The following is a 16,206-nucleotide window of genomic DNA, read 5'->3' on the forward strand; positions in this document are numbered from 1 at the left end:
GTGTCTAACAGAGTGTACCACTCGGAACCCAGTCCTATTTGAAGAGTTGTAGGAACGGAGGTTCCTCGCTGAAGAATTGAGATCGACGCAGAGAATCAAAAACAATAAAATTTAATGAACAAACAAAGTTAAACAGTAAACTGCTGGATACAATGCAAATAGGTCTGGTCGAAAGCCTCTCTAGAACTGCTAGAAGGTTCCAAGCACTGACGTCATCACGTTCTTCCCGCCGTTGGGGGATCACGTGACAGGCGGCATGACGTCATCACGCGGAGTAAAGGAAAGAAGCCATAGTACAGTTAACGGATACATTAAAGGTGCAGCCCCCGGTTGCACTACATTGCTGTTAAAGGAATTATAAACAATTGTCCTGAATCCCCTGGTGGCTCCGCCACAGAGTAATATTTTGCTAATACCCAAAGACGCTCTCTTTTATCTTTCTTTTGCTGTTTCTTTTTCTACTTTTCTCCCCTTATTCCCTTTAGCATGATTTGTGTTGCTTTCAACCAGTAAGTGAGCAGTTAGAGGGGAACTTTCCCTCCTTTCCGGTTTCAAGTTTTATTTTATAAATTGGTCGTTTCTTCAGTGGAAAGGTTTTATATCACCAGCTTTTTTCTACTTACACAAAGTCTATTGAAGGGTTGCCTCCAGATGCTTTAAACTTCCCAAGGACATAATCTATTAAAAATGAAAAGTAACAGGATTATCTTCTAGTCAAATTCAAGGCAGATGTTACATAGCGGTCAAGAGATACAGTTCTATTTTAAGTTATAAACTTGACTCGGGGCCAGGATCTGTTCATACTCGGATGGTGACTCCTTTCAGGTTCACACCCCTCAGTTATCAGTGTACCGCTCAACTTTTTCCCAAGCGTTTCTTTCTCAATAAACTTTGTTTTAAAGTCAAAACAGCACCAACCAGTTTGTGTATGACATTAAACTGACCTATGTTTTTTTTTTGTTTCTAGTAGTTGGTTTCTGCAGTTAATTGGACATGTGTTATTGAAAAGCCCACTAATTTCTCAAGTTTACTGTGAATTAATACAAAAGCTTAGAAGAGTGTCTTGATGCAAGTTATAACCAACAATTAACAATGAAAGGGCGACCTACTGAATAAACTACACCGTGAGCCCGTCACACTTGAGCAAATGCATTTCAGGTTCCTACCTGAAAACATCTCCTTGGCTGTTTAAGGATTTTGCATTGAAACCCTCCAGGCCATTCTCACAGGTTTGTGACTGGTTTCATCCCACACAGAGTTATTTATAGATGCCTCAGCGCAGTGCTTCACCTCTGTATTTGAACGTTCAGAGGCAATTTTTAGCCAATTTATTATCTTTGACTCGAGAGTAAATACAAGATGATTGAATGACTCAGTCGGTTAGCACACAGATCTTTCAGCTCTGGGCTCCGAGTTCCTAAGCAGCCCAGACTAATGTGATGAAAGGTTCCTTTCTCTGCTGGCTGTAATAGTCTCGAGTGAAATCTAAGTGGAACACAAGTGAAGCCTTCAGGCGATTTCAGCCCAGTCGCTGATAATCTTGTGCTGTGGGCTTATTCCTATCAATAATTTGGCACTAACCTGGCAGTTTTTCCTCAGTGAGGCCCTGAAGATATCAGGTGTTGGAAATGTGATAGTAAAGATGTGCTTCTGAGGTTGGGAGTTATAGCATTTTGTCGGTTTTGTTTACAGTGCTGGTGGTGAATCCTTGCATGAGCAGCTGGAAGAGACACCAGCCCTCCGCTTCCTGGGATCAGAATTAGCAGGAAAGAAAGGAAAACATATAGTGAAAGTTTTTTTAGATAAGCAACTACGAGATGTAGGCCCGAGGCCCATAGCTGGAAACAAACATGCAGGCAGTCAGCGTTAGCAGTTAGAACGATAGCAAAATACTGCAGATGCTGGAAATCCGAAATAACAACAGAAAATGCTGGAAAAACTCAACAGGCCAGGCAACATCCGTGGAGAGAAAATAGAGTCGACGTTTCGGGTCGAAACCCTTCTTCAAAACTGGAAAGGAAATGAAATAGATCGAAAGGAGGGCTGGGGAGGGAACAAAAGAAGCGAATAGACATTAAGAGGTATTCAAAATGAGACGAGATGGTGATAGGACTAGTAAAGAGACAAAAGACGGCTCAGATTAGGTGTGAAATGTACTGGCAGAATGAGAGACAGCTGCCATGTAAAAAAAAGAGGAAAGTGGGGGGGAGGGAAAACCCAAAACAAAGGGGTGGGGAACAAAAAAAGTAATCAAGCGGGCTGCTTTATCCTGAATGGTGTCGAGCTTCTTGAGTGTTGTTGGAATTGCACTCATCCAGGCAAGTGGAGAGTATTCCATCACACTCCTGACTTGTGCCTTGTAGATGGTGGAAAGGCTTTGGGGAGTCAGGGGGTGAGACACTCGCCGCAGAATTCCCAGCCTCTGGCCTGCTCTTGTAGCCACAGTATTTATATGGCTGGTCCAGTTCAGTTTCTGATCAATGGTAACCCCCAGGATGTTGATAGTGGGGGATTCAGCGATGGTAATGCCATTGAATGTCAAGGGGAGATGGTTAGTCTCGCTTGTTGGAGATCGTCATTGCCTGGCACTTGTGTGGTGCGAATGTTACTTGCCACTTGTCAGCCCAAGTCTGAATGCTGTCCAGGTCTTGCTGCATATGGACACGGACTGCATCAGTATCTGACGAGTCTTGAATGGTGCTGAACAGTGTGCAATCATCAGCGAACATCCCCACTTCTGACCTTATGATGGAGGGAAGGTCATTGATGAAACAGCTGAAGATGGTTGGGCCTAGGACACTGCCCTGAGGAACTCCTGCAGTGATGTCATGTGATTGAGATGAATGCCCTCCAACAACCACAGCCAACTTCCTTTGTGCTTGTTATGATTCCAACCAATGGAGAGTTTTCCCCTTGATTCCCATTGACTTCAGTTTTGCTAGGGCTCCTTGATGCCACACTCGATCAAATGCTGCCTTGATGTCAAGGGCAGTCACTCTCACCTCACCTCTTGAGTTCAGCTCTTTTGTCCATGTTTGGACCAAGGCTGTGATGAGGTCAGGAGCTGAGTGGCCCTGGCGGAACCCAAACTGGGCGTCAGTTAGTAGGTTATTGCTGAGTAAGTGCCGCTTGATAGCACTGTCGACGACACCTTCCATCACTTTGCTGATGATTGAGAGTAGACTGATGGGACGGTAATTGGCCGGGTCGGATTTGTCCTGCTTTTTGTAGACAGGACATACTTGGGCAATTTTCCACATTGCCGGGTAGATGCCAGTGTTGTAGCTGTACTGGAACAGCTTGGCTAGGGGTGCAGCTAGTTCTGGAGCACAAGTCTTCAGTACTATTGCCGGAATGTTGTCAGGGCCCATAGCCTTTGCAGTATCCAGTGTCTTCAGCCGTTTCTTGACATCACGTGGAGTGAATTGAATGGGCTGAAGACTGGCATCTGTGATGCTGGGGACCTCAGGAGGAGGCAGAGATGGATCATCCACTCGGCACTTCTGGCTGAAGATAGTTGCAAATGCTTCAGCCTTGTCTTTTGCACTCACGTGCTGGGCTCCACCATCATTGAGGATGGGGATATTTTTGGAGCCTCCTCCTCCTGTTAACTGTTTAATTGACCACCACCACTCATGACTGGATGTGGCAGGACTGCAGAGCTTTGATTTGATCCGATGGTTGTGAGATCGCTTAGCTCTGTCTATCGCATGTTGCTTCCGTTGTTTGGCATGCAAGTAGTCCTGTGTTGTAGCCTCACCAGGTTGACAGGGAGCCAGTGTAGGTCAGTGAGGTCAGGGTTGATAAGTAAGCAGCACTTAATGCTGAATAGGGTATGAGCAACTGCAATTTGGAAAAGTTTACGTTTATGGAGGGTGGACAATGGTAGGACAACAGAGTACTAGAATAATAAAGTCTGGAGTGACAAATTGTGGATAAGGGTTTTGGCAATGGAGGAGACGGCTAGGTATAGGCAATATTGCTGAGGTAGAAGGGATTTGGTGGATGGAAAGAATGTGGGGTATGAAGCTCAACTCTAGATCGAAGATGACACCAAGGTTGTGCATGAGTTTATGCAGCCTGAATGAATGGCTGGGGATGGTGATGGAATCGGTAGCAAGGGAGCAGAGTTTACTGTGGACACAGAAAATTATTGCTTTGATCTTCCTGATGTTTAGCTGAAGGAAGTTGTGATCTATCCAAGTTGCGGCCAACAGCACAGAAGTGGTCTTAGGGTTGAGAGAAGTGATGAAAAGGTAGAGCTGGGTGTTATCAGTGTACATATGGATATTGATTTCATGCTTATGCACAATGCCACTGAGGAGCAGAATATAGATTAGGACAAGGCTGGGATGGCAGCAGGGGAGGGTTAAGAATAGATCCTTGGGGCACTCCAGTAGAAAAGCCATTGCTGAAGATGTGCTGATTTCAGACAGATGGGTAGGACTGGAACCATGCAAGGGCTGTCATCCCATGGAGCTGGATACTGAGGAGAAGGTGGTTGAGCAGGTTGGCAAGGAGGATTATTACACCATAGTCACACTCACAAAGGATGTTGCTCATGACTTTGGCTAAGGCTATTTCAGTGCTGAGATGGGTGCAAACCAGACGAAATAGATTTTGAACAGCAGAGATGGACAAGGAGCAGAGAGGTGATGGCATGTTTGAAGACCTTAGGGAGGCCAAGAATGGGGTGATAGAGAGGAAGAATGGATCGAGTGTACCTTTTTAACTAGTTGGCTGATGACAGTAATTGAAGGGGAGAAGGTCTGTAGGAATGGAGATGGGCAATGTTGCTGAGGTAGATGCAAGGGAAGCAGAGTCAACTGTCTTAGGGGTCAGGAGGGATAGTTGAGTGATCGGGAGTGGGGTGGGGAGAGGATCTAGGGAGCATGAAATAGGTCTCATGGAAGAAATGCATTTGGAAAGTACAAAGAAGGAAAGACTTGCATTTATATAGTGTCTTTCATGACCTCAGGATGTCGCAAGGTGGTTTACAGCCAATTAAGTACTTTTTGAAATGCAGTCATTGTTGTAATGTAGGAAACATGACAGCCAATTTGCTCACAGTAAGATCCCACAAACAGCAATGAGATAATGACCATATTGTAGGAATCGACCGATCCCCAACTAAAGTACTGAGGTCGAGTCAGTTCGATAAATAAACGAAGTTTAATTAAAACTAGAGAACAAAACAAAGGCATGCAGGAGCAACAGTAAACAGGTCTTTTCAGGTGCTGGTTTCACGAGGTCTGGTTTGGGAACCTCCCACTCTCTGACGTCATGACGTTTCCCGCCGTTCGGGGCATCACGTGACCAACGTGATGACGTCATCGCGTTGATTCTGGGACTTATCCAGAAAGGCTATTTACATGCAGTAAACAAACATAGGTGCTGTAGCACTCTGTTAAAGACAGTTATACATTTGTACAGGAGTCCGTTGGTGGCTTTGCCACATGATCATGTTTTTTTTAAGTGATGTAAAAAAGGAAAGAAATGGGAGAGAAGCTTCAAAGTGAAGGCAGCTTGGGTTTGCAATCCTCACCTGAGGTTGCATAAATGGCACTGTAGTGGGGAAAGTGACAGGAAATCAGTTTGCTGGGAACAAGGTCATCAAGGATGGAGGTGAGAAGTAGTTTATTAGGTCAACAGCAGCAGAGGTGTGACAGATGGAAGGCCAGAGTAGAGGGTGTTGGGAGCTAGAGAGAGTTTTTGAGGCAATTAGGGGAGAGTTTTTTCCAAAGATGAATGGCGAGGGTAGTGGGATTTCAGCCAAATTGGGGAATGTGGGTGATAAGGGAGAGGAGGAAGTGATCAAAGATGGTGTTCAGATGCAGAGAAGTCACCAAGAGATGGCAAAGCTGAGGGGGTGACTGTGGGGAGCTCATATGAAGGGTGAGATTCATTGAGGACAATGAAGTCAGAGATGGGGGTTGGGGGAGTTTAAGTCTAGGTTAAAGATCACAAGGTACTGAGATTGAGGAGAGGAGGAAGAAGATCTCAGTGAGGTTCTTGGTGTGGGGCTTAGGTAGCCAACAAGGATTTTGAAGGAGAGCTGAGAGGGATGAAGAGAGATCAGAGGAGTAAGGGGGGGGAGGAGAAGCAGAGCCAAGACTTGGCAATGAGAACTATGCCACCACAGGACGCTTTGGGTGTGGCCTCAGTAATTGGCTTTTCTCAAAGTAAACACCTTCATTAATTGGCATGAGCAACAAAACTTCATGAAGCCAGAGAGAAACTGATGAAAACGTGGACATGTTGGGGGTTGATATATCAGCAGCATGGCACTCACCTTAGCCACGCTGCACTCTCCGTGCCATTTTATCAGGCATGTTTTGGTAAGCAGGCAAGGGTCTCATTAAAATCATGGGTGCACTGCAAAAGAGTAAACTCACCCACATGTACTGGGGGATTTAGGAAGCATATCAGAGGTTTTTTATGTGGGTATTAAGCATATATGTAGACACCTTATTGAGATGCAGAGGTGTGATTTAGTATTGCAGCAACCATCATCACTAGATAATATAAAATATAAGTATGCTTTCTATATCATACGTCCTACACCAGGCTCCTCAATACATGTGAATTTACATCTTCTAAATAAATTCAGCATTGTAAGATTGAAATTGTTACACGTTATTGGCTGCAGTTTGAAACAATCAATGCAGTGCACCACAGAATGGAGACACAATAGGCATCTTTCCAGAAGCACAGTGTAAAAGATTCTCTACAATCCCAGCATCAGAACCAGTTGTGATCTCAATATAGCTAAATATTTTGAGAGGAAAACTCTTCACATCAACAGAGATGCAACAATGAAAGAAAAACACTTGAATTTCTAAAGTGCCTCATTACATCAAAGTGTCTCAAAGCACTTCACACAACTCCAATTACTGCTGAAGTGCAGTGACTATTGTTATGTAGGCAAACATGGCAGCGATATCCCACAAACAGTGAGACAAATGATTAGTTGATACTTTTTTTTTTTGGCAGTATTGGGGCCAGGTCACCAGAAAAGCGTTCAGCTGATGATGCACCTGGCGTGTCAGCTGTGGCTCAGTTGGTAGCACCCTCGCCTCTGAGTCAGAAGGTTGTGGGTTCAAGTCCCACTCCAGAGACTTGAGCACAAAAATCTAGGCTGACACTCAAGTGCAGTGCTGAGGGAGTGCTGCACTGTTGGAGGTGCCGTCTTTTGGATGAGACATTAAGCCAAGGCCCCGGAGAGAGAGAGACATAAAAGATCCCATGCACTATTTCTAAGAGGAGCAGGGGCATTATCCCTGGTGTCCTGGCCAATATTTATTCCTCAGTCAACATAACAAAATACAGATTATCTGGTCATTATCACATTGCTGTTTGTGGGAGCTTGCTGTACACAAATTGGCTGCCACGTTTCCTACATTACATCAGTGACTACACTTTAAAAGTACTTCATTGGCTGTAAAGCACTTTGGGACGTTCCGAGGTCGTGAAAGGTGCTACATAAATGCAAGTCTTTCTTTCTGATGCTTGGTTTAGCACCTCACCTGAAGGATGTCGCTGTCTTATTACCGCACCGGAGTGTCAGATCAGATTGCCCGCTCCAGTCCTGATGTGGTGCTTAAACCTCAGAGTTGAAGGAAAGGGTCTACCATCTGAGCCAAGCTTACCCAATAATATAAATATACAGACACTCAAAAAAAATAAAATCTCATTATACACTGATTAGGATCTGCTGATTTAGGAGAAACGTGGCTTGGAGATTCAGTGTTTGGTCACTGCTTCTTCACTTCTGCGATGCAAACCAGCACAGGCTGGTGGATGAAAGTCCCTTTTCTCTGCCACTTTATATGGAACAAGTTTATCAGACAATCCAGTGGTCTTAAAGGTACGGTCCAACTGCCAGATAAACCTGACAATTGTGACCCAGGCCCAAACATCTTGAAAGATCCTGTTGTAAACATTGATAAATTCACACAAGAAAGTTATCAGCACCTCTATGTCTGGACAACGTACAGGAAAGTATCTATTATAATCTACAAACTGAAAAAAATTATTTGGGGAAAAAAAAATCAGAATTACTGTACCATGGTAGAGGTGTCCAGTATTGCATATGTCCTGCAGTCAGTCCTCTAATAACTGTTCTCCTTGGTTACTCTTTTCTGCTTCTGGATTGCACAGTTAATTGTGAAGTCACAATATAGGAGATTCTGATGTCACAAGGCTGTAAGAAACTTCCTGTTCTAGTACTACATCGAGATATTTTTTAATACCAAGCACTGCCATGTAAGTGGTTAGTGGACATGTTGGAGTACAACCAATTGCTCAGTGACAAACCTGGTATTCATACTCTTGTAAAATTCTCATCCTCATGTTTAAGTCACTCCATGGCCTTGCCTCTCCTTATCTCTGCAACTTCCTCCAGCACTATCTCCTTCCCCCTGGGCTCCCCGTTCCTCTAACTCTGGCCTCGTGTATCCCCCCCCCCCTTCCCTTTGCCCCACTATTAGCGACCATGTCTAAAGCTGTCTAGTTCACAAGCTCTGAAATTCCCTCCACCTCCCTCTTCCCTTTTAAGATCCTCCTTAAAACCTGTGTGTGCAAGCTTTTGGTTACCCCACAAAACATCATCTTTGACCCAGTGTCTATTTTTTCCTTATGCATCTGTAAAGTGCCGTGGGATATTTTTTCTACGTTGAAGGCATTATATAAATGCAAGTTGTTGTAGTCTTGTACATAAAGCAGCCCAGTTCCAATGTAGATTTATATAAATTGTATAATTACTCCATTTACTTTGTTTAAACAATTTTTACTATTTGCTGGGGCATTTTCCTTTTCACTCTTCAGCTGTGTTTGAAAATAATTTTCACCAGTTAGAAGAAAATAAAATATGGAAATAGTCCAACAAGGCCCTGGCAGCTGTTCACAAGTTGATCCAAGTTTCAGGGCCTGTTATAGACTGCAGTGTACAACATATCATCACTGTTGCTTTTGGTAATGACTTGTGAAAGTCTGGCAGAAGAGACATGAGAGATTAAGAACAGTTTGTGTGAACTATTGAGAGTTCTTTATTACATGTGCATGGAACAATCCAAAAGATTCTGAGGCATTTTGGTCACATCCATCACTACCCCAGGAACTATACCTAGACATGTCAGGAGACTTATCTGTTGTCTGCACTTCACAAGATAGGCTTGCTGCATATGACCTGAACACAATACCTAGATCAGGAACAGCTTTTCCTGTAGAAGTGAAGGTTACCAAGTTATGAAGCTTTCATGTTTTGCATTTTCCAAGCCACCCCAGGAAACAGCAGTCACATCAGGCAGTGTGCAATACACTCATGTATCAGCGATGTGACATTCATTATGCTTTTTTTATTTGCTCTCAGGTTATGGATGATGTTGGTCAGGCTGCAGTTCAGGGAGACACTTTATTCATTCACTGATGTGGTGAATATCCAGTGACTCAAATTTGCTTGTTTAAGACTGTTGCATATGGTTGGGGTTGTGGTTTTACTTCTAAAAACACAAGTAGCACAGGCGCAAGTAAATAATGTGGGTTTCTCACCTGTTTGTTATTCTGTTTATCTTAATTGGTGTCAGCTGTGGCTCAGATGGTAGCACACTCCCCTCTGAGTCAGAATGTTGTGGGTTCAAGTCCCACTCCAGGGACTTGAGCACATAAAGCTAGGCTTACACTCTAGTGCAGTGCTGAGGGAGTGCTGCACTGTCGGAGATGCCGTCTTTCGGATGAGACGTTAAACCGAGGTCCCGTCTGCTCTCTCAGGTGGACGTAAAAGATCCCATGGCACTATTTCGAAGAAGAGCTGGGGAGTTAGCCCGGTGTCCTGGCCAATATTTATCGCTCAAACAACATGACAAGAAAACCCAGATTATCTGGTCATGATCACATTGCTGTTTGTGGGACCTTGCTGTGTGCAAATTGGCTGCCGCGTTTCCCACATTACAACAGTGACTCCACTTCAAAAGTACTTCATTGGCTGTAAAGCGCTTTGCGACATCTGGTAGTTGTGAAAGGCGCTGTATAATTGCAAGTCGTCTTCTTCTAAATGGCCATGCTTACAGTGCCTTACAGTGCCAGCAGGTGGCGAGGATAACTAACTTTACAAACAACCACTGATGGTAAGTGAAATGATCCACTGCGCACCAAAAGGCTGTGACTGGCGAACACTTGCATTCCCATTTGTGAATTATGTTCACTCATATGATGCTCTTTCATTACTGCTAAGGTGGCCTCAGCAACAAAGAAAAATCAAGTGGCTGCCTGGCCTTTAAGAGTTTTTTGCACGAGATCAGCTCCACTATTGCTGATTGCTGTTACATAGGAACAGGAGTTGCCTGGGGATGTTGTTAGCTGCAAAGATGGAGACCTGAATTTTATGGTATGTCCTGATTTAGAGGGAAAAATCACAACTGATTATTGTGAATGGAGTGTCCATTAAAATGGTCTGCTGGAGGGTAAAGTGGGAAAGAGATGGAAGGCTAAAAATTAGTGGATGGACCCATAACACTTTCTTCTGACACTCCTCTGTCCAGTCCTGGCCCATTGTAATCTACAAACTGAACCAAAAAAAATGGCCTAGAGTCGCTTACCTTCTATTTAGTTACTTTCAGGTACGGTCTTGGTCACAATGAACTTTGCAAACAATCACTGATGGTAAGTGAATCCACTGAGCACCAAAAAGCTGTGACTGGCAAACAATGAAAGAACATGCACAATGATTATCAGATTGCTCAGCTTTAAGGCAGTGTTTGTATCCATTTAGCCTCATTTGCTGAAGAAGATAAGGTGCATCTATACTGGAGGAGTACAATGTACAGCAGACATATAGATCTCCCTACATCAACCTCCCCCTCTTTGCCCTTTACACTGTTGCTATCCCAGTCTATATTGGGATAATTGAAGTCCCCTATTATCATTTCTCTATAGGTCTTGCCTCTTTCTGTAATTTGCCTGCAAATGTGCTCCTCTATCTCCTCCCCACCCAGCAGTGTAATAGCTCTAGTATTCTTTAATTCTAAACAAATAGATTCCGTCTTACTACCTCATTCCTTTCCAGTGCAATAAGTTTCTTTGATCAATACTACCACCCCCTCCTTTGTTTCCTTCCTTAATATTCCTGGCTACAAGGTATTCAGGAAAGAGAACTTCCCAATCCTCCCCTTGTTTGAGCCAAGTCTCTGTTATTGCCACTATATCATAGTCCCATGTGCAGAGTTGTGCCTGCAGCTCACCAACCTTATTTATCACGCTACATGCATTTAGAACATGCACTTCAAACCCATCTAAGACTGCCTCGCCTTTGCCCCCCGTCTGATCCCTCCTATTTCTGAACTATTCTTTACTTTAGTGCTATTTGTTTCTCCCAGTCCTCTGTGCACCTTGTTTCTCCTCTCTAATGTTTCATCCTGGTGCCCAAGTTGAATGTAGGTTCGTCATTTGGAAGTCTTTGATCTACACAATTTCAATATTTGTACATTTTGCACCTTCTAGGGTAAGGCAACACAAAACAGATGCGAGCAAAGGCAGACCAGGGGAGGGGCTCATGACTAACTGTTATTAATGAGGCTCCTGGCTGTCACGTAGGTAGTGAGCCAGGGCTGAAGAGGTCGCCAAGAAGTCTTTCAACTAATGGTGGCATGCTATAAAATGAAGGCCTCTTCAATGGTAACAAGCAATTAGCAAGTGTAGCATGTTGTGTATATGGTCACAGATCATCTACACATTAATGGTATGGAATCCGTTGCTGCTCATGGAGAGGTTAGCATTAAGGATAGGGTGAATTTGAGCCTGCTCAATGCACTTTCTTCTGCCATGCCCAGATGGCTAGGTAAAGTAGTAGCTTTTGAGAGATTCATGCTTCCTAGGTCTTCTGTGCATCAGGCTGACCTCTAAACCTCCGCTCCGATATACCTGCCAAAAGTTGCTATACTTGTGAGCACTGACAAAATACTCCTCTATACTTTTCACATCAGTCACGGTTGTGCTTATCCTTCAAAAGTTTCCTCTTTGTTTAGCTGACTATCAGATCTGATGTAAACTACTGATGCGCTATCAATTACTCATAAAAGATGGAGAGTAACTAAAAGGCTTTTATTAACAAAGAACAGAGCATGCCTCTTGTGGTTGACTGGTTTCCAAGAAGGCAGGGGCTGCAGAGCAGTCACCTTTATACCTGGGCCTGTGGGTGGAGCCAGGGGCGGAGCCAGCAGAGGCATGCCTAGATACAACAGTGTGCAACAACAACAACGGTGAACAACAATAACAGTGGTTTACCACATTCACCCCTTGTTTAAAATTGAGTCCGGCGGGGTGAAGTGTACTAAAGGTTCGTGTAAGTAAGTCTATCAGGTGGCCTTGTATGCCGTCCTGATCGTCGTGGTGGCGGCGGTGATGGTGCAGCATCCAACGTTGAATCTGGCGTCTCATTGAGTGGTTGGGTGGTCAATGACGGGTCCTGGGGCTGCAGCATGCCGTCTACCGGGGTTGGGTTGTGGGTAGTGGTGGATGGCAATGGTAGTGTTTCAGGGGCACCCGAAGGTGCGAGGTCTTGTATGGAGACTGTGTCCTCCCGCAATGGTAGTGTTTCAGGGGCACCCGAAGGTGCGAGGTCTCGTATGGAGACTGTGTCCTCCCGCCCGTCCGGGTACGCCACGTAAGCATACTGGGGGTTGGCGTGGAGGAGGCTCACCCTCTCGACCAGGGGGTCCGTTTTATGGGACCTCACGTGCTTCCGCAGTAGGACGGGTCCTGGAGACGTCAGCCATGTCGGTAGCGAGGTCCCCGATGTGGACTTCCTGGGGAAAGTGAACATTTTTTCATGGGGGGTGGCATTGGTGGCCGTACAAAGCAGTGACCAAATGGAGTGGAGCGCCGCAGGGAGGACCTCCTGCCAGCGAGAGCCTCCTGCCAGCGAGAGGTCGGAAGGCCCTTAGATTTTAAGTTTAAGAGGACGGCCTTCCAAACCGTCGCGTTCTCTCTTTCCACCTGGCCGTTCCCCCGGGGGTTGTAGCTGGTGGTTCTGCTTGTAGCAATACCTCTCGTGAGCAGGTACTGATGGAGTTCGTCGCTCATAAAGGATGAGCCCCGGTCGCTATGGATATAGCTAGGGAAGCCGAACAAGGCGAAAAGGTCATTCAGACATTTAATGACCGTGGTACTGGTCATGTCTGGGCACGGGATGGCAAACGGGAAACGGGAGTACTCATCAATTATGTTGAGGAAGTACACGTTGCGGTCAGAGGAGGGGAGGGGCCCTTTAAAATCGACGCTCAGGCGCTCGAAGGGGCGAGTGGCCTTGATCAGGCTTGCTCTGTCTGGCCTATAAAAATGCGGTTTGCACTCGGCACAGATTTGGCAGTTCCTGGTCATGGTCCTGACCTCCTCGATGGAGTAGGGCAGGTTACGGGATTTGACATAGCCTAGCGATCGAAAAAGGCAGACACAGGCAGACCAGGCTGCCAAGAGAAGACAGGATATGCTCTCACTGCAGTCAGGGAGTAGTGGAGACAGAGATGCACTTCCTCACAGCCTGTGGAAAATATCAGGGCATCAGGGAGAATTTCTACCAAAAATTCTCACAAATATGCCCTGAATTCAGAAATCTGAATGACAACCAAAAACTCCCATTCCTACTGGGAGAGGAGAGAAGCTGTGTAACACTGGCGGCACACTATGTTACAGCTTGCCATGAACAGAGGGACAACCAGTAAACTAAGAAAAGAATATATATAAACAATGCGAATGTATATTTATACACTCAGGGATATACCTGTTTATACACTGTATGAATAGAACTGCGTTTATGTGCTCAACCATAAATGTATTTTGATGCTTTGGCAACATAAGATGTAACTTATCATGCCAATAAAGCGATTTGAATTGTGAATTGTGATGAAGTGGAAGAACCTGGTGACCCCCGGGTGGCAGAGGTCATTGTGGAGGGTCTGCAGTCTATCAACCTGCACGTTGGCGCATGTACCACGTGATAGGGCATCTGGGGGCTCATTGAGTTTCCCGGGCTGGTACAAGATATCGTAATTGTAGGTGGAGAGTTCAATTCTCCACCTCAAGATCTTGTCGTTCTTGATTTTGCCCCTCTGATTATTATTAAACATAAAAGCTACTGAACGCTGGTCAGTGAGCAGGGTAAATCGTTTTCCGGCCAGGTAATGCCTCCAATGTCGCACCGCTTCCACAATGGCCTGGGCCTCCTTTTCGACAGAGGGGTGTCGAATCTCGGGGCCCTGGAGGGTCCTTGAGAAAAAGGCCACAGGTCTCCCCGCCTGGTTAAGGGTTGCAGCTAGGGCGAAGTCGGATGCGTCGCTCTCCACTTGGAAAGGGATGGACTCATCCACTGCGTGTATTGTGGCCTTCGCAATATCTTTTTTTTTATGAGAGTGAAGGCTGCACATGCTTCTGTTGTCAGGGGGAAGGAGGTGGACTTGATGAGGGGTCTGGCTTTGTCCGCATAGTTGGGCACCCACTGAGCATAGTAAGAGAAAAACCCTAGGCATCTCTTCAGTGCTTTTTGGCAGTGGGGGAGGGGGAGCTCCATAAGGGGGCGCATTCTGTCGGGGTTGGGGCCGATGACTCCGTTCTCCACTACGCAGCCAAGAATGGCGAGGCGCGTGGTGCGAAACATACATTTGTCCTTGTTGTATGTTAGATTCAGCCGCTGGGCCGTACGGAGGAATTTCTCTAGGTTAACGTCATGGTCCTGCTGGTCGTGGCCGCAGATGGTGACGTTGTCTAGATAGGGGAAGGTGGCCTGCAGCGCGTTCTGGTCAACCATTCGGTCCATCTCCCTTTGGAAGACCGAAACCCCGTTGGTGACGCCGAAGGGGACTCGGAGGAAGTGGTAGAGACGACCGTCAGCTTCAAAAGCTGTGTACTGGCGGTCCTCAGCCCTGATGAGCTGGTGGTATGCCGACTTCAGATCAATCGTCGAGAACACCCGGTATTGTGCTATCTGATTGACCATGTCAGATATGCGGGGGAGTGGGTATGCATCTAACTGGGTGTAGCGATTGATCGTCTGGCTGTAGTCAATAACTAGGCGCTGTTTTTCGCCAGTCTTCACTACCACCACTTGTGCTCGCCATGGGCTAGTGCTACCCTCAATAATCCCTTCCTTCAGGAGTCTTGCTACTTCGGATTTAATGAAGCTCCTATCCCCGGCACTGTACCGCCTGCTTTTGGTAGCGATGGGCTTACAGTCGCGGGTGAGGTTAGCGAACAAGGGGGGGGGGGGAGACTTTAAGCGTGGAGAGGCTGCAAATGGTGCACGGCGGGCGATTTAAAAGCTGCTGGCTGCAGACTGTGAGTGGGGGGAGGGGTCCGCCGTACGCTAATGTGACACTTTTAAGGTGGCACTGAAAATCCAACCCCAGTAGAACGGCAGCGCAGAGATGGGGCAGGACAAGAAGTTTAAAATTTTTGTATTCTGTGCCCCTTACTGAAAGGGTCACTACACAGTAGCCACCGACGTCTGCTGAATAGGATTTGGAAGCCATAGAGATCCGATGGCGCGTTGGCAGGACCGGGAGAGAGTAACCGCGCACCGTGTCGGGGTGGATAAAGCTCTCCGTGCTCCCGCTGTCGAAAAGGCAGGTAGTGGCGCGGCCGTTTACCGTAATGTCCATCATGGACCTGGACAGTTGGTGAGGGAGAGATTGGTCCAGCGTCACGGAGGCCAGCATATGGTCGAGCGAGTCGCTGTGGTCGTCAGACGAGGCGGTGGTTGAGTCCGGGTCACCCGCGATTGGAGTTGGAGGCGTCCAAGATGGCGGACAAAATGGCTGCGCCCATGATCCCGATCCCCACACGGCTGGAGGTGTCCAAGATGGCGGACAAGATGGCTGCCCCCACGGTTCACACGCGGCGCTGCTGGCGTTAGCGGTTTTACCTTTGCAGGCGCTGACGTAGTGTCCTTTCTTCCCGCAGCCAGAGCAGGTAGTGTTTTTCGCCGGGCAGCGTGCTCTGGGGTGTTTTGCCTGGCCACAAAAGTAACATTTCGGGCCCTTGGACATCGCTGCAGCAGTTGGTGCCGGGGGTCCCATGACCCAAGGTTGCGGCATCCACAGTGCGGAGCGGTTAGGGGAGAATGCGTCCATATTCCGGTGGGCTGCGTCTAGCGAGAGCGCGAGGGACACTGCCTTCTTCAGGTCGATTTCGCCCTTCTCCAGTAGTCTCTGCCGGGAG

At 46.5% G+C, this 16,206-nt stretch overlaps 1 protein-coding gene across 3 annotated transcripts in view; it reads right to left on the reverse strand.

The window, feature by feature from the left end:
• LOC147116297 (uncharacterized) overlaps positions 1–8,456 on the reverse strand; it is a 29,917-nt gene extending 21,461 nt beyond the window's left edge. For 2 of the 3 annotated variants that reach the window (XM_085991142.1, XM_085991141.1), the window contains exon 1: positions 624–8,456. The gene's annotated coding sequence lies outside the window, so the exon portion shown is untranslated. The remainder of the gene's footprint in view (positions 1–623) is intronic. The other variant, XM_085991140.1, reaches the window with a different exon arrangement.
• Positions 8,457–16,206: the final 7,750 nt, after the last annotated feature.

Source organism: Somniosus microcephalus, chromosome 6 (genome assembly GCF_052327205.1).
Source record: "Somniosus microcephalus isolate GS21.2 chromosome 6, FLI_Smic_1.0, whole genome shotgun sequence".
NCBI lineage: Eukaryota > Metazoa > Chordata > Chondrichthyes > Squaliformes > Somniosidae > Somniosus > Somniosus microcephalus.